The sequence below is a fragment of the Peromyscus californicus genome, unplaced genomic scaffold, assembly GCF_007827085.1.
Source record: "Peromyscus californicus insignis strain IS unplaced genomic scaffold, ASM782708v3 Scaffold_8__1_contigs__length_139910024, whole genome shotgun sequence".
Taxonomy (NCBI): Eukaryota; Metazoa; Chordata; class Mammalia; order Rodentia; family Cricetidae; genus Peromyscus; species Peromyscus californicus.
In genome coordinates this window covers 30287820-30312206 of record NW_026294606.1, presented here as the reverse complement: position 1 = coordinate 30312206, position 24387 = coordinate 30287820, and the positions used below count along the sequence as shown (strand labels likewise).

Genomic DNA, 24387 nt, shown 5'->3' with positions numbered 1-24387 from the left:
AGTGTGTTTATTTCCACCAGCACCACAAGTGAGGGAGACATCACACTGTGACACTGGTAGACTGTACATGTTTAGTCCTAGTCTCATCTTATGGGATCCCTATCATACACATGGCCCATATTTCTCAAAGCATGACACATGGCTCATGATGTTCTTTCAGCATAAGGCCAAGAGCAGAGAAGGACAACTTCTTAATAGTATAATGCTTTCTCATGCTGTAGTGGTAAAATATTAAGTAGCTGGGGTGGGGGTAGGGCATAGGACATCCCTGTGTCCCTCCCTCCCTCCCTCCCTCCCTCCCTCCCATCCTCCCTCCCTCCTTCCCTCCCTCCCTCCCTCCGTCCCTCAATTTTCTCTGCTACGTGCCAATTCAGAGCTTGAGAACATGAAAAATTCTGGGTTTTAAATGTCTTCAGTCATGTCAGAAAATTCTGAAACAGAAGACACACAACAGGTTGGGTTCTGGGCTGGAGAATTCGTTGTTTCTAAATAAATCATGTTTTGAAAAAAAAAAAAAAAAACTCCATGGAGATTAAAAAGGAGCAGTGGAAAGATAGCCCGAGGGAACTCAGTGACTCAGACTACAGACAAATAAATTACACCTTTGATTCAGACTAATTCTGTGTGCATGCCTCTGAAAAATAGGCGAGCAAATGTAAAGAGTTACTCAGAGTTTAATTGGTGTAATGTATTAATCACCAGGTGGCAAAACCAGGACACGAGCCTAACAAATCTAATTGTGGGAAAAGAACCCTAATTGGAGATTTCATTTCCTAGGGAAATGTTTATCTTTATTTTCTCAAGATTTCATTATAGCAATGAGTAGTCTTACTTCTGCAAGACCTTCCCATCACAGGGGGCCAGAATGGTCACTTTAATTCTGTATTATTGAGTTGGAAGGGACACAGATTCAATGGGAGGGTCTCACCAACACACTGAGGACACTCACCAGGGTCAAGCTGGCTGTCTTTCATGCTTTATGTTTATATAAAGACGTCCCAAGTGACTCCCTAAAGAAACCTGGTTTGAAAAGGAAAGGGGTCCAGTGGGCATTCTCCATTGCTCCTGAGGGGTGGAGATGCCAGTGTCTACACAACATCATCTTAGAGGGCATCAAAGAGGGCAAGAGAGTCAGAGCCTCTGGCAACCTAGTGTTTTCACAGAGCACTAGTTTCCACCCATTCTATGGAGGAAACAGTCTTCAAATATTCTTCTCGAGCTTCAGGAGACTTTGATTTCATTTGCATTTCTCTGGAAGAGTCTGTGTTTCCTAAAGGACAAGAAAGAGAGAGCATAAAAAGCAACTTGTCTCCTTGGGGTTTGACACGCACTGTACACAGACGTCTTGCAGCCCGTGGCTGTTCTGTCTTCCTTCCTTCCTGTGCCCTTTTATAGTTCCCAGGAAGCACTTGGGAAATGTGATTAGGAACTGGAGCTTCAGGGACAGGCCGCAGCTCGGTGGCAGGCTGCATGTTTAACACACCAAGGCCCTGGGCCCAACCCCCAGAACTGAACAGTATATAGTAAAGAAATAAAGCTGAAAACAAGTACAGACAAAGTACTTTCTTTTCCTTCTGGGCTGCCTTGTTTCTGGTAAGAACTCTGTTGGTTTGTGTGTTTGTTCCTCTGTCTATCTTTTTCCTCCTCGGCTCTTTTATCTTATTTATTTTAATAAGCTGATATATAAATATTGTATGCATTTATGGGGCACCATATGGTGTTTCTTTTTTTAAAGATTTACTTTTTAAATTTTTATTTATGTGCATATGTGTGCACAATCACATGAGTGTTCCTAGAAGGCAGAAGAGAGCAACAGATCCTTTGGAGCTGGAGTTACAGGTAGTTGGGAACAACTTGATGTGAGTGCTGGGGATCAAACTGGGGTCTTCAGGAAGGGCAGCAACTGCTCTTAACCACCAAACCATCTCTCCAGCCCACCATGAGATATTTCAATACACATTCCCATGTGTGATGTTCAAATCTAGTGAAGCTCACCTACCTCCTCAAACATAATATATTCTGGCTCCCCTTAAGGATTCTCTTTGTCACTGGTTTTCAGCAATTTGATGATAAGGTATCGTGTTAGCTTTCTGATACTGTGATAAAAATACCCAAGGCCATCAAGTTATGAAAAGGAAAGGTTTATTTGGCTCTCAGCTTTTGAGGTTTGGGTCTATAGTCACTTGGCTTGTTGCTTTTAGACCTGTGATGAGGCAGTACATCATAGCAGGAGTTATGTAACACAGGAAGCTGCTCACCTCATGTTGGAAATGAAAGAGAGAGAGGAAGGGGCCATGAGCCCAATAGCCCCTTCAAAGGTACACCCCTCAATTTACTATCTTCCTCTCACTAGGACCCACCTTCTAAAGGTTTCACTACCCCTCAGGAGTTCACAGGCTGAAGACCCAGCTTTAATATATGACACTTTGAGGGATGGTTATTCAAACCATAGGCTGGCCCTGCCTGTGTGACTATACTATGTACCTAGACCATTGACTCAGTGTTTTGATGTATGGATACATAATTTGTATAACAATTGAAATAGTATAAACTTAAAAAAAGTTGTATTTGGGATCAGCAAGACTATAAGTCAGGTTCAAAGCTGAGTTTGCAGTAGACTTACATGGAAGTTACTTAAACTTGGAGACAATTGAGTTTTTCTCAGTAAAGTGGGCCTCATAATATCTACTTTACAAAGCAACTGTAAGGCATAAATAACCCTGAGAAGGGTGACAAGAGTTAAGTCTGGGGGGCTGGAAAGATGGCTCAGAGGTTAAGAGCCCTGGCTGTTCTTCCAGAGGTCCTGAGTTCAAATCCCAGCAACCACATGGTGGCTCACAACCATCTGTAATGGGATCTGGTGTCCTCTTCTGGCCTGCAGGCAGAACACTGTCTACATAATAAAGAAATAAATCTTAAAAAAAAAAGAGTTAAGTCTGTTCTATTAGGCAAATCTCCACACACATGCTCCTTTTGTAAACATATGTGATCTTAAGAAAGAAAGCACAGATGTGGGAGGGTGAGCATCCCCACTCTGGAGCTGTTCACAAGGTTCATGTTGAGATGTATAAATAAAGCACACAGGTCTTAGGTATACAACAAAATATATAAATTTCTGAACTTAAAGCTTTACAAAATGCCCAGATACAATGAATGAGGAAGGCCCCTGGCTGAAACATTAAAATTCTTGTAACAAGACATGGTCCCAAGGTCTTCAAAGGAGGAGGGAAAGGTCACACACAAAGGCAAGAGAATTCAAATGTTATAGTCTTCCCAAAAGCTGGGATGGAAGCCCGAGATCAAGATGACAGTGATTGTTCACCTACTGAATGACTGAACCAGAGGAAGGATGGAATAAAACACACAGCTATATCCCATCCATCCTTTCTTGGAAGTTACAAGAGATCAGGCCTTCAGAATAAAGGGATCCATAACTAAGGAGGAAGGAAGGAACTCTAGGGAACAGAGCATCTGAAACCACAGAAGCAAGGGGTCAGGATAGGAGAGGACAAGGACTAGCCTGCTTCTGGCAGAAGGACTGATGGTTTGGAGATATATACCTTTAAAAGGATGAAATTAATAGGTAGATTACTTGATATGTTTGATCTTACAGATACACCAACCACTACTTTAGGGATTTTTTTTTATAATTCTGTTGAAAATTCATGGAAGAAATAAACAAGCCAAAATATGAATTATTAGCTTCAAAAACTATTAGATCCAAAGGTTCTTTACTTTTCTTATCATAGAAACAAAAACACATGACAGAAACAACTCTAGGGAAGGAAGAATGTTTTCAATTGACAGTTTCAAATGATTCTGTCCTTCATGTCAGGGAAAGTGTGGTTGATCAGAGCAGCCCACATCATGGCAGACAGGAAGCTGGAAGGAAATGAAGGAAGTGACAGAACAAAATATAGTTCTCAAGGACGTGCCCTCAGTGACCTACTTTCTCCAGCTAGGCTCCTGCCTACTTTCCCCATTTCCTAATGATGCTATTACATTAATCCATCCAAGGATGAATCCCTACCCTTGGTCAGAATCCCAAGACTTGATCAGCTCTAGAAATGCTCTCCAGACCCATCCAGACATGTGTTTCACCAATGTCCCACAGCATTTTTCAATCCGAGTATGGCAATTAAGATTAACCATCCAAAGAAGAAAAATGAAGAAGATGTATAATGGGCAGATTCAGTCACAGTTCCTGGACATAAGGTAAATATAAACTATTAATGTTGTCACTATTGAGTTGATGGGAGAAAAGGAAGTACAGACAAAGGGGCTGTGCTGGTTCAAGGTACTACAGGATCATTTTCTATTACAGAAAATCAGTAGGTAGGTTTTGTTTAAAATAGACAAGTGAAAAATAGTGTCCTAGGGCCTAGAGAAATGACCAAGGGGTTATGAACATGTACTGTTCTTGCAAAAGGACCTGAGTTCAGTTCCCGGCACCCATGGCAGGTTTACATGCACCTATAACTCCATCTCCAGGGGGTTTAATGCCTCTGGCCTTCTGGGCACTTGTATACACACACACACACACACACACACACACACACACACACACACACACACACACACAGAGAGAGAGAGAGAGAGAGAGAGAGAGAGAAAATAATAAAAATAAATCTTAAAAAATAATGATCTAATGACATTACTTAGGTTATAGCTACTAACTGGCAGAGTGAAAAGAATTAAAAGGTGCTTTTTTAATTTCCAGGGTTATAGTGCTATTTGATTTTAATGGCACACATGTATTTCTTAGTTTTTGAAAAAGAAACTTCAAAGCGAATGGAAACTGTGGGAGGGCTGCCTTGAGAGGGAAAACTTTTGACTTGCCAGAGTGTGAGTTTGAGGTTCTAAAATGGTGCTACCTGAGGGCACCATCATAAGGTAACGCCACAAACAATGATTAGGAAGAGAATCAACAGCCAACAGACCACCACCTTAGAACTAGATCAAGTCTGAGACTACAGTGTCAGAGAGGGATTGACAGAGACAGGTTCTGGGCTGGGGATACTCTCTACTTTGTAGAATAAGCATCTAGTGGGAAAGGAAAATAGGTTCCTTTAAAAAAACAATTGAGAATCTGAGTGGGGTCATATGCTGTACTCCCTGGGGAAGATAGGAATCCCAGTCAAGCTTGCAGAGAAGATCCTTGCCATCCTGATGTGGGAGAAAAATTCCATAATGGCCATATAGCCTAGGTTCACAAGACCAGAGAACTCTCCTACCCACAATGGCCCCAAACAAGAGAATATCTTAAAACATCGCCTTTCCCCATGATGGATGGTGGCAAATGCCCCCGCCCCGATCTCAATGGGTTAAATGATGATTTATTTCTTGCTCTCACCATTTGTCTGCTTTGCACTGACATTGCTCAAAGACCTAGGACGATGGTTCCATATGAAGCAATCCTGATGGGAGAGGCAGGGGAGAAGCTGGGGAGCGAATCCCTGGCTCTTAGAAGGTTCTCCTTGGAAGTGACACATAGTCTTCGGCTCATGGTTCACCAGCCAAAGCATGTCATAAGGCCACTTAACCTCAAGGGATGGTAAGCACATTCTCACCACATCACCTACCCAAAGGAGAAACTCAGAGTTTGGTGAAGCCTCTGGAATTCAAACCAGGGCAAAGGGAGCAAAGCAGAAGGGATGAAATGATGCCTAGGCCTCTGCGTGAGATGGCAAGAGGCCCTTAGGGATGACTAGGAGAAACCACACTTCCACGTGAATGTGAACAGGGTAAGAGATGACCCACGTCAGACTTTCCTCCCAACAACCTAACGTCGTGTGTTTAACTCACCACTACAGCACGCTGGGCAGAAGGAGGCAACAGCGAAGTGAAGACTTTTCAAAGGAAATGATGGAGAAACCCTGAGCACATTTACAATAGGATTTTTGCCTCTAAATGGCAAGTTAGGGACACACAAAAATGAAACCCGTTGTTGTTGTTGTTTTTGCTCTTTTTTGGGGTGGGCCTACCATCCAGTTCCCAAATAAATCACTCGTGGAGGCTTATTCTTAATTATGAATGCCTGGCCTTAGCTTGGCTTGTTTCTTGCCAGCTTTTCTTAACTTTAAATTAACCTGTCTTTTTTCTCTGGGCTTCTATCTTTCTCTATTTTTGTAGACCTTCCTTTCTTACTTCATTGCTGGTTGTGTAGCTGGGTGGCTGGCCCCTGATGTCCTCCTCCTTCCCTTGCTGCTTCTTCTTTTTCCCAGATTTATCTTTTCACATATTTTCTCTGCCTGCCAGCCCTGCCTATCCTCTCTCCTGTCTTGCTATTGACCATTCAGTTCTTTATTAGACCATCGAGTGTTTTAGACAGTCACAGTAACACAGCTTCACAGAGTTAAACAAATGCAACATAAACAAAAGTAACACACTTTAAAATAATATTCTACAATAGCAACTGTCCTTGCATCCTGGTCTTTAAACACCATGACATCAGAATCTGCTGTAGGTGTGAATCTCCAGTGCCTTGCCAGGCAGGGAGCAGCTAGCCACTAGATCTTTGTGATTCTTGGTGTTGTTCCCCCATTCTAAACTGTGTTTAATGTTCCACAGCTCCCAGGCCAAAGACTCAAGACAGAATAGCCAGGCCTCAATGAGGGAGTATCTGGACATATTGAAGAACTCTGTTCTGTGAGTGGCCACCATCTATATCCTTAGTCCAAGGAGGTTCCCCATAACACAACACTTTGCTTTCCTGCATTCTTACAAGCCCCTCTCCAAACAAAGTTCCAGAGGTACTGTGTATTTGATCTCAAACTGTGAAGAGAGAGAGGGGGGAAAAGAGATTATGCTGTCTGTGCTCCAAACAGAACAAGGTATTGAGAAATAGTGTGTCACCTTTCAGTATAGATTGTGGGAAATGTTGGTAGAAGATGACCTTGGGAGATGGAAGGTAAGGGCACTTTGGGGGAGGCTGGCTTTGGTACTATGTGTTGCCATGCAGGGATGGCCTGGCCTGAGGCTGCTCATTTCTGGATCTTGATTGCTCATCTGCAACCATGTGTGGGTTAGACACATGATCTACCAAGGTTACATCTGCTTTTAATATTCTGGTCATTGTTGACTGCAGAGACCAAAGGAAAGGCAGGCGCAAAAAAGGAAAGAATAAAGGGAAAAGGAACAGTAGAGAATAAACTCAGGAGGACAAGACAAGGCATATGGGAAGAGAGGAGAAAATCTGCCATCATGTTTGTTGAGAACAAGTCTATGCCTTACCCCTGTATGTTCTTATTGGAGGCTGTGGTGATATATTGTGTACCCTAATAAAATTTGCCTGAAGATCAGAGAACAGAACAAGCCACTAGTTTAAGCATAGATGCCAGGCTGTGGTGGCACACACCTAGCACTCTGCAGGCAGAGATCTGTTCGGATCTCTGTGAGTTCAAAGCTACCCTAGACTACATGAGATTGATTTGGTCTAGGAGAGAAACAGAGCCAGGCAGTGGTGGCACACACCTTTAATCCCAGTACTTGGGAGTCACACGTCTTTAATTCTAGTACTTGAGACCTCGAACCTTTGTGACCAGTATTTGGGAAGCACACACACCTTTAATCCCAGCACTAAGAAGGAAGTAATATGGCAAGGCGAAGAAAGGTATATAAGGCATGAGGAGACAGGAACTAAAGTCCTTTTCAGCTGGACCCCTTTCGGCTGAGGACTCAGAGCCCTTCAGTCAGAGGATTTGTGGAGTTGTCAAGGTGAGAATTAGCCGTGGCTTGTTCTTTTGTCTCTCTGATCTTTCAGCATTTACCCCAATATCTGGCTCCAGGTTTTTTATTATAAGACCTATTTAGGATTCATGCATCAGGAGGCTTATTAAATGATGGGACTTCAGCTGAGTGGAGAGCCCTCAGCAGCACATCTCAAAAATAGAAGCCTCAGTATTTATTCAGAGAACTAATTTCATTTTCCAGGGAGAATTTTCAGTCCAAAGAGTTTACATGGGCAATTAAACTCTTACCTTTCAACATGTCTGCCTAAAGGCTGTAAAAATAGGGATGATGTCTCATATTTCCAAGGAGCCAGCACTTTCTGAGGGCATATGTTCCCTAATTCAGTCCCTACAGCAGTGCCTTGAAGTAATAAGTCTTGAAATCCCCTGTCACTGATGATGTACATAACGGCTTGGAGAGGTTAACTCCTTTGCCCAGCCAAAGCAGAAATGCCAAGACACAAGCAAAGGTCTGCTTTCATCCACAACCCACATTCTTTCCCTGTGATATCCTGGTCCGTGTCTGTGATAACAGGAAATACAGTTAAAGCAGTGTTCACCAAGCCTGTGACACAGCAGTGTAGCTTGAGTTTTCCTGCCTGGCCCACAGTCAGGGCAAATCTCTCTCACCTGCCAGTCCCACAGCCGCTCAAACCCGACCAAGTAAACACAGAGACTTATATTGGTTACAAACTGTATGGCCGTGGCAGGCTTCTTGCTAACTGTTCTTACAGCTTAAATTAATCCATTTCTTATAAATTTATACCTTGCCACATGGCTCGTGGCTTACCGGCATCTTCACATGCAGCTTGTCATGGTGGCGGTGTCTGGCAGTGTCTCCCTCACCCAGCTTCCTGTTCTCTCAATTCTCCTCTCTGTTAGTCCCGCCTATACTTCCTGCCTGGCCACTGGCTAATCAGTGATTTATTCATTGACCAATCAGCAACACATTTGACATACAGACCATCCCACAGCACTTCCCCTTTTCTTTTCTTAAAAAGGAAGGTTTTAACCTTTACACATCTCCAAAGTCAGCTTGGTATATTTGGGAATTTGGGCGTAACTTCTCTTACTACTTCCTGCTGGAGGGGGGGCGCTGTATCTTATGGGGACACAAAGAATATTTTAGGGTTATGGAGTAGTCCATGAGGGTGTATCGTCTGAGCCAGTTGCCTTGAAACGGTTCTGGATGTTGGATCATCTGGGCCATGGTGTCATCGGAGACCTTTCAGGGGGTCTTGGCTGGTCAAACCTGATGTATCTTAATCTGGAACAAATCCATAGCCTTTGGCTTTCTGTGGGAACAAAAGCAGAGTCTCCTTTCCAAAGCAACATATCCTTATATCCAAATTTTGAAGTCAAGGTACCTTTAAAATATACATTTTGGCATAACTCAACAGCTTTTACAATCAAATGTTTTTCTGCAGTTAAAAATCCCAAAGACAACACAATCCAGATTCTCTGTGTAATATCCATTTTTACGTGGCTTATTTTTTATACTACCTTTACTGTCTCTTTAAAGACTTTATTTTTAAAAACTATTTATTTCTTTATATAACTGTATATATTCCTTTTTCTTTCTCTTTCAAGCCTACATACATTTTTACACACATTGTAAACTATTACACCTGAATCTGTCTTATTGTGAATCTATTGCTTTAAACTGCAGCAGCTGTGGCTGCTGGCTCCGCCCACCTCAGCTTCCCAACATGGCGGTGGTAGTTTACCGCCAGCTCTGGGAGCTATCGTGGGTCTATGCTTTTATCCAAGCAGCATGTAGCCCAGAAACCTCTTTTGTTTTGTACTAGGAAAGGCTAAATCCACCACGCAGCTTAATGTGCCACTTGCAGAGGCCTCATTCCCGCCTGCACACCAGGAACCCGCCAGTAGCTCAAACTGGCAGCTACCGTTCATTTGAGAGAGACAATTAGGAAGCTGTTTTTAGCTCCATTTTAGAATCTTTTTTTCTCAGTTTTTAGGTGGAAACTCTTGCCACCACGTTGGGCGCCACAGCAGCACGGGTGACATCTTTGTCTTCTTCGTGGTTCCTTTTCATCTTCTCCTTCTTGGTCCTCTCCATCTTCTCTTCTCTCTCTTCAATCTTTCACATCTTTTGGAATAGGTACCAGTGGAGTATCCTTTACCTGAAATACTTGGGAAGATGTGTTTGAGGTTTAGGATGCTCCCCTTCTAACTTTAGAGTATTTGCACAATGAGGTGAAGTGAGACTCAGATATAAACACCAACATGAGCTGTGTTTCATGCACATATCTGGGAAATCCCTTTATATAGTATTCTAAAGACATCTGCATTTTGACTGCCACCTGCCACATGATGTCCGATGTGCAATTTTTCATTTAAGGTGTCATGCTAATTCTCAAAATGTTTTGGATTTTAGACACTCGGGACTTTGGATTTTCACATTAAGGATGTTTAGCCTCTGTATTTAGTCAAAAACCCAGCCAATGGAGAAGACACAAACATGCAGTCTTACTGTTCCCCCTTCCTCTACTGTCTGCTCCCACGTCGGCTATCTCGTCTTACTTTGTTTCCACTCTTTTAGGATTTCTTTATGCAAAACAAGTAAATATAATATATGTGTATTTCCTACTTTCTTGTGGACACATCAAATCATTTCATAGCTTTTCTTTTTTTGTATTTAGCTATCTTGACTTTAGGGCTCAAGGAGCTTGTTCATTCTTACTCCCAGAGTATTCCACCCTGTGAGTGAATCATAGGTTTCTTTCTTCTGTTCCTTTGACACGGTCACCAGAGTGATTTCTACAGTTTCAGTATCACAAACAATGCTGGGGTGAGTAAACTCGTCACATCAGTTTACATTTGTCAAATAGAGTCCCAGCAGTGAGGTTGCTGACCAACTGGAGTTGATGTGAAATGCTGATGACTACTGTCCTGGTAGGGCCTGTATTATCTTGCTGTCCTACCAACAAAAAAATGACATCGTCTACATTTCTGGCCAGTTGCCAATAGAGCATTTTTCAGAGTTTTGGAATTTTACCAATCTGATCAAGGGAAAATTGTATCCTAATATAGCTTTAATTTTTCATGTCCCTGATTATGGATGCTTGTATTTCAGTCCATTTATATTTCTGATTCTGTGAACCACCCCATGACCCTTTGTCCACTTTCCTATTGATCTTGTGGTCTTTCTATTTTTCATCTCTGGGTGCTTTTCTCATGCTTTGGAGAAAAGCACTTCTCTGTGTTGTGAGCCACAAATATTTCTCCCAGTTTTTTTTTTTCGTTATCTTGGGCTTTGGTTTTGTTTCCTCTGTAATCTTAAAAAGTATTTTATTTTTGGCTTTTAGATCTTGAGACAGAGTTAGATGTGTCAATCCACTCCAAGGTTATCCCATCAATCAGAGCCCCAACAGGAAACAGATGGTATACTTAAGTTAGGATACTACAAGAGGGTTTTATGTACTGCTTTCTACCTGCTCCCCACAAGGGTTTATTGTAAGGGTGTTAATCAAATTTTAGGGGGTTCCTAAGAGATGGTACAAGAATCAGAGCCCAGAGGCAATAAAGATATCATCACCCCTAAGGCTCAAGGGATGAGGGACAGCAGAGTTACTATAACCTAGAAGGAGACAGATCTGGAAGAGCATTCTTCTAAAGCAGACCCTGCCTCTTCTGTAGGAACAGCAACCTGCAGGCAGAGATCCTGGAAACAGAGGCTACCCCTTCCTCTCCTTCTCTCCTTCTCTTCTTCCCTGTCTTGCAATGCCCATGGCTCTTTCCGTGTGGGTGGCTTTCCTGGCTGAGAGTGAGGAAGAGTGGCGCAGAGCCCTGTGGAGATGGGGAGCTTGCTTCCCTGTTTTCTGGCAGTACATGTAGGCTTTTACTTTTTGCCATTGAAAACTTAGATCCTTGAGTGTGGATCTCGATGCATGGTGTGTGATATGGTTTCCAGTTCACTTTCTCTATGACGGTCGTCTCCCTGTCCCTGTGCTGTTTGTACAGAGTCTATGGTCACTGATTGGATTACTCATGTTCATGCATACATTTGGGATATAATCTTCTGTGTTTGCACTCTTCTGCTTCATTGGATGGTCTATCAATTCATGTGCCATTAGGTATTCATCACCAATGTTTTCGGGTGTTTTTTTAACAACTGGGAGAACAGCAATCTTCCTCCCCCTCCTCCTCCTTTTCAATAGAGTCTTACTCTGTAGCCAGGCTAGTTTAGCATTCAACTCTCAGCAATCCTTTTGCCTTAACTGCCCCTCCCCCAAAGCTCTGGGACCATAGATGTGAGCCTTTATGCCAGACTCCTCCTTACTCTTTTGTCTTAGAGTTATCTTGGGATATGCTTGCTTGATTATTTTGAAGGCATCTGCTTATTTAGTTCTGAAGGTCAGAAACTTACTGGGAAATTTTGAGACGGTTAAATCCCTAAATTTATTTATAGAAGATGCAAATCCTTTGAAAGGTCCTGGATTTCTCCTTGCAGGCAACAATTTGTGAGGAAACTTGGTAAACAATGTCTTAACAGATGAGACAGGCTACCATCTGAAACAGTGGGACTAATTGGCTTTAGATGCCTCTTGAGAGGAGCAGAAACTGAGAAGGACACACCAGCACATTATAAAAAATCAAATCAGGGGACTTCTGCAAGAAATGTCAGTACTCCAGCCAGCCTGGAATATACAGCAAGGCCGGTCAGAAAAAAAAAGTCAGTATTTTAAGGATAATGGCAGGTTGAGGCGCTACTGCAGACTAAAGTACAGGGAGGAAACGACAGTTGCCTGCAGTGCGGGGTCCTGTTTGGATTCCGGTTCAAGGAAGAAATACCTATAAAAGATGTTAGTGGGACAATCGGTGAAGCTTGAATTTGTATTGTGGGTTAGACCATACTCTTGTATCCATTTAATTTACCCGAACTTGGTCATTGTAGTGTGGTTAGAGAGAGACTGTCTTACAAAGTCCATTCTGAAATATTTGGGAGTAAGTCACACAATGCTTGTCATTAGTTTTTAAATGGTTCAGTAAAGATAATAATCTATGTATTGAGTGGGAAGGGTTAAATCAAAGGAGGCAACACATTAATAATTGCTCATCTGGGGGCTGAGGAAATGGTTCAGTGCTTGCTGCATAATCATGAGAAGAGTTTGGATCCTCAGCACCTACACAAATGCTGGTGCCTGTGTGTGTGTGTGTGTGTGTGTGTGTGTGTGTGTGTGTGTGTGTGTGTGTGGTCTGCCTGTAATCCAAGTGGAGCAAGTTGACTACCTAGACTATCTGGACAGGTGGGCCCTCCAATGAGAGACCCCACCTCAATACACAAAGTAGGGAGTAATCAAAGAAGAAACCCAACATCAATTCTGGCCTTCTCACAGACACGCATGCACACGCACATGCACTCATACACATAAAGGCACATTCAAGCATACATGCGTAATGCACACTTAACACATATACATGCAGAAAAATTAAGGCGGAGAGTGGTATAGGAAGACACCTGACACTGACCTTTGTTCTCTACTCATGTACACATCCACATGTATGGTCACACACATGCATATGCATACACATGAACAGGATTGGTAATCATGTGAAGGCTATGGGAATTCTTGCAATTTTGATTAATGTAAAATTATTCAAAAGTAAAGAAGATAAAGGTAAGTTCAAGTGAATAGACAGTGCTAAGAGAATGTTTAAAAGAATAAACTTGCTTTTAGTCAATCCGAATTTGATTTTGACTTTTCTGATATTGTTCAGAAACAATTCATACCTATAGACCTAATTTTTAATCCCTTCAATTAATCTTTGCCACTTTGATTAAAATTCACATACATGTGTGTATATCTGCCCACTACTCCCACCCCCTCTCTGCCTCCAGCAACATCTATCTGACATCAAGACAGCTCATCCCTCTTGGGTGCCTATCACGTTCTGAACAAAGACCCACAAAACATGTGACAGAGTAGAGCTTGCTCCTGGGAGTTGGGTTTTCCTAGGGTCGGTGATCAGAAAATGATATTTGACTTTGGATTTCAAAGCCTTTATGAAATTCCCCCAACATTTTTTGAGGGGTAGCCCACAACATCCATAAATAGTTGCTCACAGAATACCAGGCTGATATTGTGTGACTCACATGCTTGATGTGTTTACTCAGAAAACTTTGTATGTTCTCCATCTGATCTGCAGGAAGTGAGTAAACCATTCCCTGGCAAGCAATAGGCAGCATGCCTCTTTGTATGCTCTGCCCGGTTCCTACTGTACTGAACATCCAAGTGCACCTTGGAAGCTGGGCCATGAGGTAGCTTGCTTCCTCAAGATGTCAGGCTCCTAGCTACAAGTTGTGAGTCACTCCCACAATCCGAAGGACTTAATGCTCTTTGCCTTACAAAACATGGACCAAAGATCCAGAGAACTGGTCTCCAGGTGGCAATGAATTCCATCTCCAGAAGTCTGGAGAAGGGTTTGCTCAAAAAGTGTGCATGCTCCAGGAAAGGATTCACAAACAAATCCTGTGCATGCAGAGGAAGCCACAGGAACCATGACAAAAGGAAACAGATGCTGGGCTTCAAACAAACAGAACCTCTGAGAGATGGAAACAGGAAGGCTCAGCAGGAAGGCAGTGGTGCTGCAGGATGATCCTGACCCCAGTGGCTGAGAGGAAGGGCTTCTATGTGGGCCAGCCCCAGCCTCCCATACTGTTGATGAATGGGACCCTGAGTTCCTGACCTTCTGCTGTGGCCTCCCCCTACCCACCCCCTTGTGTGTGTGTGTGTGTGTGTGTGTGTGTGTGTGTGTGTGTGTATGTATGAAAGAGAGAGGGGGGGAGGGAGGGAGGAAGAGAGAAAGAGAATTGAAGTTCACCTTACTAATAGTGAAATGGAAGATTTTTCTAGGTTATTAATCCCCAGTTCTTAGCAGAGACGCGTAAGAGAATGACTCTTCTGGACAGTGGCTGCTCAAGTGCTACTCAGCATGATTCAGCAGTATAACTGGTGCTTCACCCAGCTTATGGCATCTGCCTGTTCTGGTTTCTGCATGCCTGCTATGGTTCTTGTCAATGCAAGGGCAGTTCTCACCTCAAAGGGAAGAGGAGATGGTTTATTCTGGAGCTAAATATGAGGGGACATGGCTCAGGAACACAGGCCGGTGTCCCCAAATACCATGTCCCGCAGTCACATGAGACTGTATTAGTTGCAGAACAAAGAAACTCATCAACCAGAGTGTTTACCAAATACATAGGTGGGAGCCACAGGTAAGCAGGCTGTCACAGGGAAAGCTCTGCTGTGTGTTTGAGGTAATAAATGACGGCATTCACAGTGACTCTCCATAGTCTTGAACTTTAGTCATTAGGCCTTACAGACTCTTTAACACAGGTGCAGCCCCCACCCCTTTTGGTAACTTCACCTCACAGTATAAATGTGACTTGTTCCCTCCAAAACCCACATTGACATTAGAATTTCAATTTAATGGCATTGGGGAGTTGTAGGGTGTTTAAGGGGCCCTGGGACACTGCCTTCACAAATAGATTGTCTTTCCTGGGAGAACTGGGCTAATTCTCTGACGGCTGGATTAGTTACTTCAAGAACAGATTGTTATAAAGTGAGTCAGGCACTTCCATCACCATGATGCACGAATGCTCCTCTTCATGTGACCACACTCTTTCCACCGTGGGGTGAGCATGCTGCCTTTGCCACATACAGCCATTCTGTCTTGGATTTTCCAGCCTCCAAACTGTTGTAGCCAAGCTGCTTTAGCCCTAAAGAAGGGGACCAGGATGAGCTCTTTATGGATTTGAAGGTTTTATTGAGCCACACAGATTTGGCCAGGAGCATACACTCTTGTGACTACAAGTCTAGAGGTGCCCCTGAGCTGAGTGAGCAGGGGGTCTACAAGGGTAAAGACCACAAGTTTGGCATCTCCTGTTGATGTAGCTGTGATGGCTGTAGCAAGCTTGACCGGATAGGAACTCTTAGCAAGAATAGGGCTTGATTGTGTCACCATGGTGTTTCTGTTTGATCAGGGTTACGGAAGCAGAACAATGCAGGTTAGCAAAAGTTCCTTTAAGCACCATACATGCCTGAAGGCCAGGCTGACCTTAGCTTTAGCCCTAGGTCAGGTCAGGATTTAGCAAATATATTTTTCTCTTTTTAAAACCATGAGCTGTCCACTTCCACCTCCCCCCAAAAAAACCCATTTTTCCCAGTCTTAGGTTTTTTGTTTTAGAAACAGAAAAGACTAAGAGAACACCATGCTCCAGAATTGTTGTGCTTCAGTTATGATGGCCTGCATCCGTACCCTAAGTGCTGAAATATCAGGGGTGTATCACCACACTTGGTTTATGTATAACTGGGGATTAAATTCAGGGCTTCTGGATTCTAGACAATCATTCTATCAACTGAGATACATTCTCAGTCTTATAATCCTTGAATATTTAGAATTGTTGTTTGAATTGTTGACAATGGTTTTATAAACATAAAGGGAGGGACTAGGAAGATGGCTCAGGAGACAAGAGTACTTACCGCTCTTGCAGAGGACCTGGGTTAAGTTCCCTGCACCTGCATGGTAGCTTACAACTGCCTGCAACTCCAGCTCCAGGAGATTCAATGTCATCTCCTGACATTCACAGACTCCTGCACACATGTAGTGCACACATACACTCAGGCACACACACATTAAATAAATAAATAGAACATTAATTTTTGCTTGGGGTTAGGAAAGAATTCCAATGACTTCTGAAATGGTCCAAAACACACTTCTGTAATTTTGTACTATGTATTTATACAAAGTACCATTCTCAGCATTAATGAGTATAAAATCAAAATATTGACCAACTCTGGGAAATGTTGAATATGCTCTCCAATCTGCAATATCAAATATTCATCCAAGATTTAATCTCATTAGAAAATGTATTCTCATCTTTAACAAATGGTATAATTGTATGCATACTTAATACTATTTTAGAAATAAAATTCTTAATGATTTATTACCAGTGAATGTTTGATTTGTAGACCATTTTCTGTACCTACGTACCTAGGATGACACCAAAATGCATTGGGTGGAGAGGTCTTGTGAAAAGAGTTTAAGACACCCTAATCTAAAGAATGTATATGTACTTACTACGAGCTCCTTTGTTTTCTGGTCAAGATGTACAAATGGGGCCTTGAGCAGAAGAGCTTTGGACAGCGATGGGGTTCTAGCCTTGGTGCAGGAGGAATGAGGAGAGCGTGCTGTAGTTTCAGCCCCTCCTCTGACGAGGTACTGAATAGAGTTAAATTTAACGAGAACACCAGCTTCTCAGGGTCCTGTTTCCGGCACCACCTGCCTCCTAGCAAGAGAGAACATAGTTACCTGGATCCTCCTATAGAACCCAGGAAAGACACAAGCAACCAAGATGGATCTCAGATGTCTTTGATGGAGGAGATGGTATGGTATCAGGGCGTTGTTGCTCCCTCTCCTGGCGGTATGATTGACAGTTGCACCTCAGGGACAAATGTAGACAGCCATCTTTCCTCTGTGGAGTTGAGGAGCTTGGGAACCTTCGACTCAGGAGTCAGCCCCTTCCAGCCATTTATTAACGCTGTGTTTGAAGTCTGTCCTGTGTGTTATGAGCAAAGAGCAGGATATACTATATCCAGCTAGGGAACCTAACAAACATTTGAAGGATGTGGCAGAGGTAATTACCAAATGTACGACTCACTCATCTGTGGAGGAGCCAGTTCGCAAGGCTAAATGAGTATGTTTGCAGATGTGTGTAATCCAATTTAACCAATTAGGTCAAGCGCTGAGGTTCCTGTCAAATGGAAGGAACGAGGTCTGATCTGCTCCTTCTTGGCCTTCTCATAGACGCAGGAGATAGGAACTCCGAAGACAGATTCAGATGGCTGTCTTCAACATCAAGGAGACTTAAGAAAGCGTGGTGGGGGTAGGAGAATGAGAACCACTCCTGCTGAGCCGTGAGGGTATGTGAAATGACTTTTAACAGAAGCTCAAAGGACAGAGGTTGCCAAAATGTACAGTGTTTTTAAGTATTGAAGTAAAAAAAAATACTTTCATCAGAGTGTTGTTGTGAAAATTAAATAAGAGAATTCAAAGCATGTGGAAGACAATAAATGATACATTAGACGTCAGTACAAAGTACCAGTTCAGAAAAAAATTATGAACCATAATTGTATACACATATACATAATTACACGCTACTGTAATCATTATATAATTTAGTAATAAGAAATGATATTAGACTATAATATATTGCCATATAATATATGTAAGATATTAAAGCATTATTTTTAATAATGTTCTAATCATATATTAATACATTGTCCAATATTTTTATTACTAAGCACTTGTTAAATATCATCAAACTTTTACATCAAATTAACCTGAGTATGTTAGTACATCTATATATTATATCAATATATTATATGTAATTATAAATGTGTGTATATTCATTCACATACTGTCAATTTTTCCTTATTAAATGAATATTAAATGTTATCAAATTTATGCATTAATTTAATATATAAGTATATTATTGTGGTATGTTATTAAATATCAATATTATAGAATTATAATTCTTTATGTATATATAGTTCAGCAAAATTCTCTAATTTTTTATTTACTATGTCATATTAAATATTATAGAACTTTACATATTAAGTTAACACATATGTATGTTACTATGTTAAGCTGTATAAATTATAAAGTTGTATATGTACATGTAAATTGTTAAATTGTATATTATTATGTAATATAATAAATACTGTGAATAATGTACAGCCATATTACCCTGAATGAGGGTGGTGGGAATAATCTAGACCTTTGGAGAGAGAAGAGCTCTTAGTTGATAGCTAGTAGGTGTGTAGACTTGTTGATGTGGCATGAGGAAGAGGGGTGTGTAGGAATCTCAGGATCACACTGGGAGGGTCTTAGGCGACAAGCACTTTCTACAATGATAGCGATCTTCTCCTTGATTCATGTCGTGTGGCTTTTTCCTCTAAGTTGGCTATGATGGTTACTGTCTTGAATCACACTATCACAGATTAGGCCCATAACAATTCCTCATGGAAGAAGGGGAAGGCTTGCAAGGCTCCTGAGAGCTCCTCTTTGCCTGAGGATATGTAAGTGCTTAACAACTGCCAAGAAAAGAGAGGCTTCATTGCTATAAGTTACCCATGTTCTTATAAGTAACTTCTAAGTAGTTCCAGAAAAACCACTGACCACAAAACTGTCATGCTAAGACACAACAAAACCAAAGACAAGTTTGAAAGAGGTAGCTACATGTCATCCCTGAGCTTGCCAGATCTGTGGATCTACCTTCAATGTCAAACCCAAGGAAGCTGCATCTAAGGCTGAGCCATTTCAGGGTGTAGTGTTTTCCCTGGGTGACACGGAATGTGCCTTCTTGCTGTAGAAGAAGTCACATTTCCCCTCTTGTGGATGGGCACAAGAAAGAACACTTCAGAGAAGATGATGGTTCATGTCATGGTGCAAGGAAAGGGGCCTATCACTGGAAGGGCTGGAGAATGGACATGGGCCTGGGCAACAGAGGGAGGTGGTGAGACTGGGCTGCAGGAATGGAAGGATATGTAGATGAGAGATACATAGGCCAGGAGTCCCAACACCAAGTTCAAATGCAAGCATGTGCTGCCAGCACAGAAGCGAGGTGGTGGGTGTACCATGCTGGTGACCCAAACTGGCTGTGTCCTTGGAAGGTCTTGAGTAATGGGTGGTTGGGATGGAACCTTGTGGGCACAGGGAGCTTGGAGCAGGAGACTGAGGGGTGCAGTTGTGAGTGGAAGGAGGGTAATGTGCTGAAGCAGAGGGTACAGCAAATGTGACAGGAGGGGTACAAGAGAGCCAGGCACCAGTGACTGCCAGCTTCTGGGCTTAGGGACAGGGAAGGTAGTCATTAGCACTAAACAGGGCATGTACCCTGGGGAACGGCTGGCTTTTGTTTGATAGTCTCACTGCTCTCATTTGAAAGTTACTTGAGCTTGTTTCCTTGGTATAAGATTTAAGAACTGCAAACTCGAACAGAGTTCTGAAAAATAAATCAGGATTTTGGAATTTGTCATGATAGCCATCAAATAAAGAAACCACTGGCTTGCTAGTTGTTGGTAACTGGCAAGATTATTAATTTAAATAATGCAAGAGTTCTCCTCACCCATCCTCTCTCCTGTGTTCTCCCTCACATATGTACACACATGCTCTAAAACATGTTGAGAAGCTGCAGTAAGTTGTCTTCAGAGAATCCTGGGAAGGGTTAGGGCAATGATCAGAGGCATCAGGGGGCTTGCTCTGACCTTTGGGTTTAAAGCTCTCTAAGTGGAAGAGTGGGCTGTGGAGGGGATATGCTGCCTCGTTGGCCATTGTTCAAAGCAGCTTGATTGTGCAAATATTTGCTACCCAAGATACACAAACAGCCCGATAGCCTCTTGGGTCACTCAGCTCAGAGTCCACCGCCCTGTGATTTTAGGTCCCTAAAGAAGGGACGTTAGATAGCTCCTTCCTGTTTCAAAGTTTTGCTCTCTGTCAAAGGTCTCGTCCAAACTAATACCCTGGAGTAGTAGCAGTGTGGTTTAAGCCCAACACTATGCCCTCCCCGCCTGTTTGTGGGACAGCATTCTCTGCAGCAGGCATGCCTTGGGAAATCTCATGCCTCTGCTCTAGTTGTCTCCTTCCTCTACCTCCTTGTCCCCCAACCCCAGCCCTTCATTGCAATCCAGGGCAATAGAATGCACAGATGCTGAGCCAGCACAGTCTCTGCAGGGATTTCCACGGGGCAGGTGGAGGGCTCTCCATCCGGCTTCTGTGAACCTCAGGTGCAGAGTATATACTGTTCTTTATCCTTCAAACTCTCCCAGGGTCGTGCCATTTTCCTCCTTCCTGGACCAGTGAACTGTAATAGACAGACATTAGGGGAAACAACCTTCACATCATATCCAGGGACTGGCTAGAGTAGCTCTACTCTGGACTCCCCTGTTGCTCTGCTTCTGGCTTTTTCTAGAGTGCCTAGCCGTATGTGCTCCTCTATTGCCCTTACACAGAAGCAGTTTCCATTCCTAAGAAAGTATGGTAGTTAGAAAGTAAATGGCCTCCAAAGCGCATAGCACTAAGAGATACGCCTTTGTTAAAGGAAATATGTCACTGTGGAGGCGGACTTTGAGGTCTCATATATGCTCAAGCCACACCCAGTGTCTCAGAGCTCTTCTTGCTGCCTGCACAAGATGTAGCACTTTCAACTCCTTCTCTAGCACTATGTCTGCCTACACGCTGCCATGTTCCACTATGATGATAATAGACTAAACCTCTGAACTGTAAGCCACCCTATTAAATGCTTTCCTTTATGAGAGTTGCCATGGTTATGGTGTCTCTTCACAGCAATAGAAACCCTAACTGAGACAGCAGGCTATCAGCACCACTGATCCACAGCATCCCCTTGCTGAGCAAAGTAAGGATAGCATGCAAACCCACATGGTAGCACACAAAATAGAGACAAGAAAATAACCCTGAACAGGGGGCCCCTGAGCCTGCTTGCCTGTGTGACCTTTGGGTGTGAGGCAAAGCCTGCTTCAGGCATTTTTCTGGCTCCTCTTTGAAAAGAAGAGATGGGCTGTATTGCTCTCTGGGATCCAGTGTGTTAGTCAGTTTTCCATCACTAGCACAAATCCCTGTGGTAATGAACTTCTAAGGAGAAATGACTTATTTAGTGCTTGTATTTTTAGAAGTTTTATGCCATTATTGGGCCTTTGAACCTATGATAAGGCAGCAGATCATGGCAAGAGCATGAATCAGAGCAAATCACATATCTTAGTTAGGGCTTCTATTGCTGTAAAGAGACACCATGACCACAGCAACTCTTATAAAGGAAAACATTTAATGGGGGCTGGCTTGCAGTTTCAGAGGTTTAGTCCATTATCATCATGGTGGGACATGGCATGCAGGCAGACATGGTGCTGGAGAAGGAGCTGAGAGTGGAGAAGGAGCTACATTTTGATCCTGCAGGCGACAAGAAGTGGTCTGTCTCACTGGGTATAGCTTGAGCATAGGAGACCTCAAAGCCCCCCTGCCCCCCAGTGACACACTTCTTCCAATAAGGCCACACTTACTCCAACAAAGGCATACTTCCTAATAGTGCCATTCCCTATGTGCTTATGGGGGCCAATTACATTCAAACTACCACACCACTCATTTAACAGCTGTGAAGTGTAAGAGTGATGCATAGTATTTTCAAGGCTGTCTACTTCTGTTCACCCTAGAAAGAGAGGACAACATCAGACCAGAGAAATGATTCTACCCAAGTCCATCTTGGTGAAGCAATACGCTTACTGGAGTCATCTACAAGAGTTTCAGCAGCTACCAGCAGCTACTCCACGGGGTCTTTTCCTCTTCCAGCAATTTCTAACCTTTAACCTCAGGGAGGGAGGGACCTAATGAGCCTCCCTGCCCGCTCCATAGAAATGTTAATAGGCTAGGTCTCCTGAGGGTTTCAGGGTGCTGATCACACCTGCTCTGATTCAAGACTTCAATAATCACATCCAACTTGGGTGAAACAGCAGAGGAAAAGGAAGATACAGGGTCTCATAATGTATTTTGAGGGTACACTCCCAAATAACCTGATGATGTTCCACTAGGCCCTGCCTCTTAAAGGTCTCACTATCTTCCAGGGGGATTTCTGAGGACTAAATATTTGACACACTGTCCTGTGAGTCCATTTCAGATCCTAGCTGTAGCACCAGGCGGCCCTGAGCCCCTGTCACTCGTCTGACTGAGGAGAATTTAAATGACATTATCTTTCCACACTGCTGCCTTTCCCAGCTTGGTTAGAGAATTGGGGAATCCGCCGTACCTGGACATGAAGCTTCTGCCCCAGGGCGGCAGCTATTGCGCTTATTGATTACAGACCTGAATCTTTTTATTAATGTGTAGTCATCGCGTCAAATAACAGGTTGCATTGTGATGTTTTCACAGATGCATCTTATGTACTTCGATCTGATTAACCCTTTCATCACCCCGTGTTGTTCCTCTGTTCTTCTTGATGGGTCTCTTGCTCTGCTAAATTGTCCCCTTTGGTGTTTATGTCTTTAAAAAAAAAAGTCTAGATTTTGCATATGATGGACAGCATGTATGTTTGTCTTTTTGAATCTGTCTTCTTTTCTTAATACGATGATCTCCAGGTCCACGCACTGTCCTGCAGATGACATCATTGTGTTCTCCATTGTGGTTAAATAAAATGCTGTTGTCTACATACACCACATGCTCACTCTTTGCCTGTTCATCTATGGACAGACCTCTCAGCTGATTCTTTAATTTGCTCTTGTGAACGGTGCTGTGGTTTGCCAACTCAGTTCCCTCGGATACATAGTCAGGAGTGGTATAGTGGGTATATAAAACAGGCAGTTTCACTTTTAGTGTCTGCACTAATTTACATTCCCACCAACAGTATAAAGTGTTCCCTTTCCCCATGTTCTCACCACCGTTTGTTACAGTTTATTCTCTTGATGATTATCTTTCTAACATGGGTGAGCTGCAACCTCAATGTAGTTATCCATCTGTGGTTTCCTGATGGCTAAAGGTGTTGTGCATTTTTTAGGTATTTACTGGCTAAATAAAATTTATTTTATTTCTATCTTTTGAGAGTTGGCTTCTTTTAGTGACTTCCTCACACTTAAAAGGAATGATACTTGATGTTTCTTCCCACAGACGTCTGTAAGTTTCCAAGCCTCTCTGTGACTCTCAGGGTGACAAGGCATTGGTAAGGACCTAGATGACTTCTGGGGAAACAGGAAAAGGGGAAATGCACTGCGCCAGCTTAACTTAAAAAGTCACCATGCTCCGAGTCCAGCCAGAGGGAGTGCTGGGCTCGTGGGTGAGTCAGCAGAGAAAGGTAAGTGGGCCTTGCAGGCCCTCAGTCTGTGACTGAGCAAGAATATTGATTGTGCTGGTGCAAATGTGTGTGTGGGGGATTGGTGGAAGGAGAGACATGCACCACAGAGACAGAGGCGTGAGGTGTCTGGCTCTGACGTCCCTGCTCAGGAGCCTGCTGGTGAGAGCGAAGCCAGTCCCTGTTCTTTATAGAAGTCTGAGTCACTGCTGTTGCCTTTGAAATAGGCTGGAGGTGAGCCAGCACCGGAGGGGCAGGGAGGATGGGGAGGTGTGGAGCTGGTGACAGGCTGTGAGCATCCGTCAGCAGCTGTGGCATTTGCTTGTTTCTGAGCTGGACAGTGTTTATGAGCAGCCACAGTGTCCCCTGCAGAGAAAGTGGCTGAACCAGACAGCTACAGATAACACCACCTTGGTTTTTACCAGCCGGTTCCTTTGTCCAAGGAGGGAATTGCGATTTTGCTACAGAGACTATAACTCAGGAGTCAGAGGCACCAAGTACCTTCTAGACAGAAGGAAAGGGCTCTGTGTTTTGTTCTGCCAGGGGTCAGCTCATCTGAGGACAATGCTGGCCTCTCCTCCTTGGCTATGTCTGGAGTTAAGCAGAGTTAGACTGCTGGGTGTACAAAAATGAAACAGGCAGTCCCTGGGTACTGAACACCACAGATCCCAGTGGCTGCAGGATTCGAGAGAGAGGTCTGGACGTGTCTACACGGGTACAGCAGTTCAGCAAACATTTGTGAACTGGCCGCTATAACCAGGCTCCTGCTAGCTTCTGTGAGTGTGAATG

The 24387-nt window shown here is 43.2% G+C and overlaps 1 long non-coding RNA gene across 2 annotated transcripts in view; it reads left to right on the top strand.

Moving 5' to 3' along the window:
* Window positions 1–23453: 23453 nt before the first annotated feature.
* LOC128104442 (uncharacterized) overlaps window positions 23454–24387 on the top strand; it is a 32103-nt gene continuing 31169 nt past the window's right edge. The window contains exon 1 of one of the 2 annotated variants that reach the window (XR_008216002.1): window positions 23454–23601. This is a non-coding gene — a long non-coding RNA (uncharacterized LOC128104442). Of the gene's footprint in view, window positions 23602–23679; window positions 23833–24387 lie in introns of those variants that run through there. The other variant, XR_008216003.1, reaches the window with a different exon arrangement.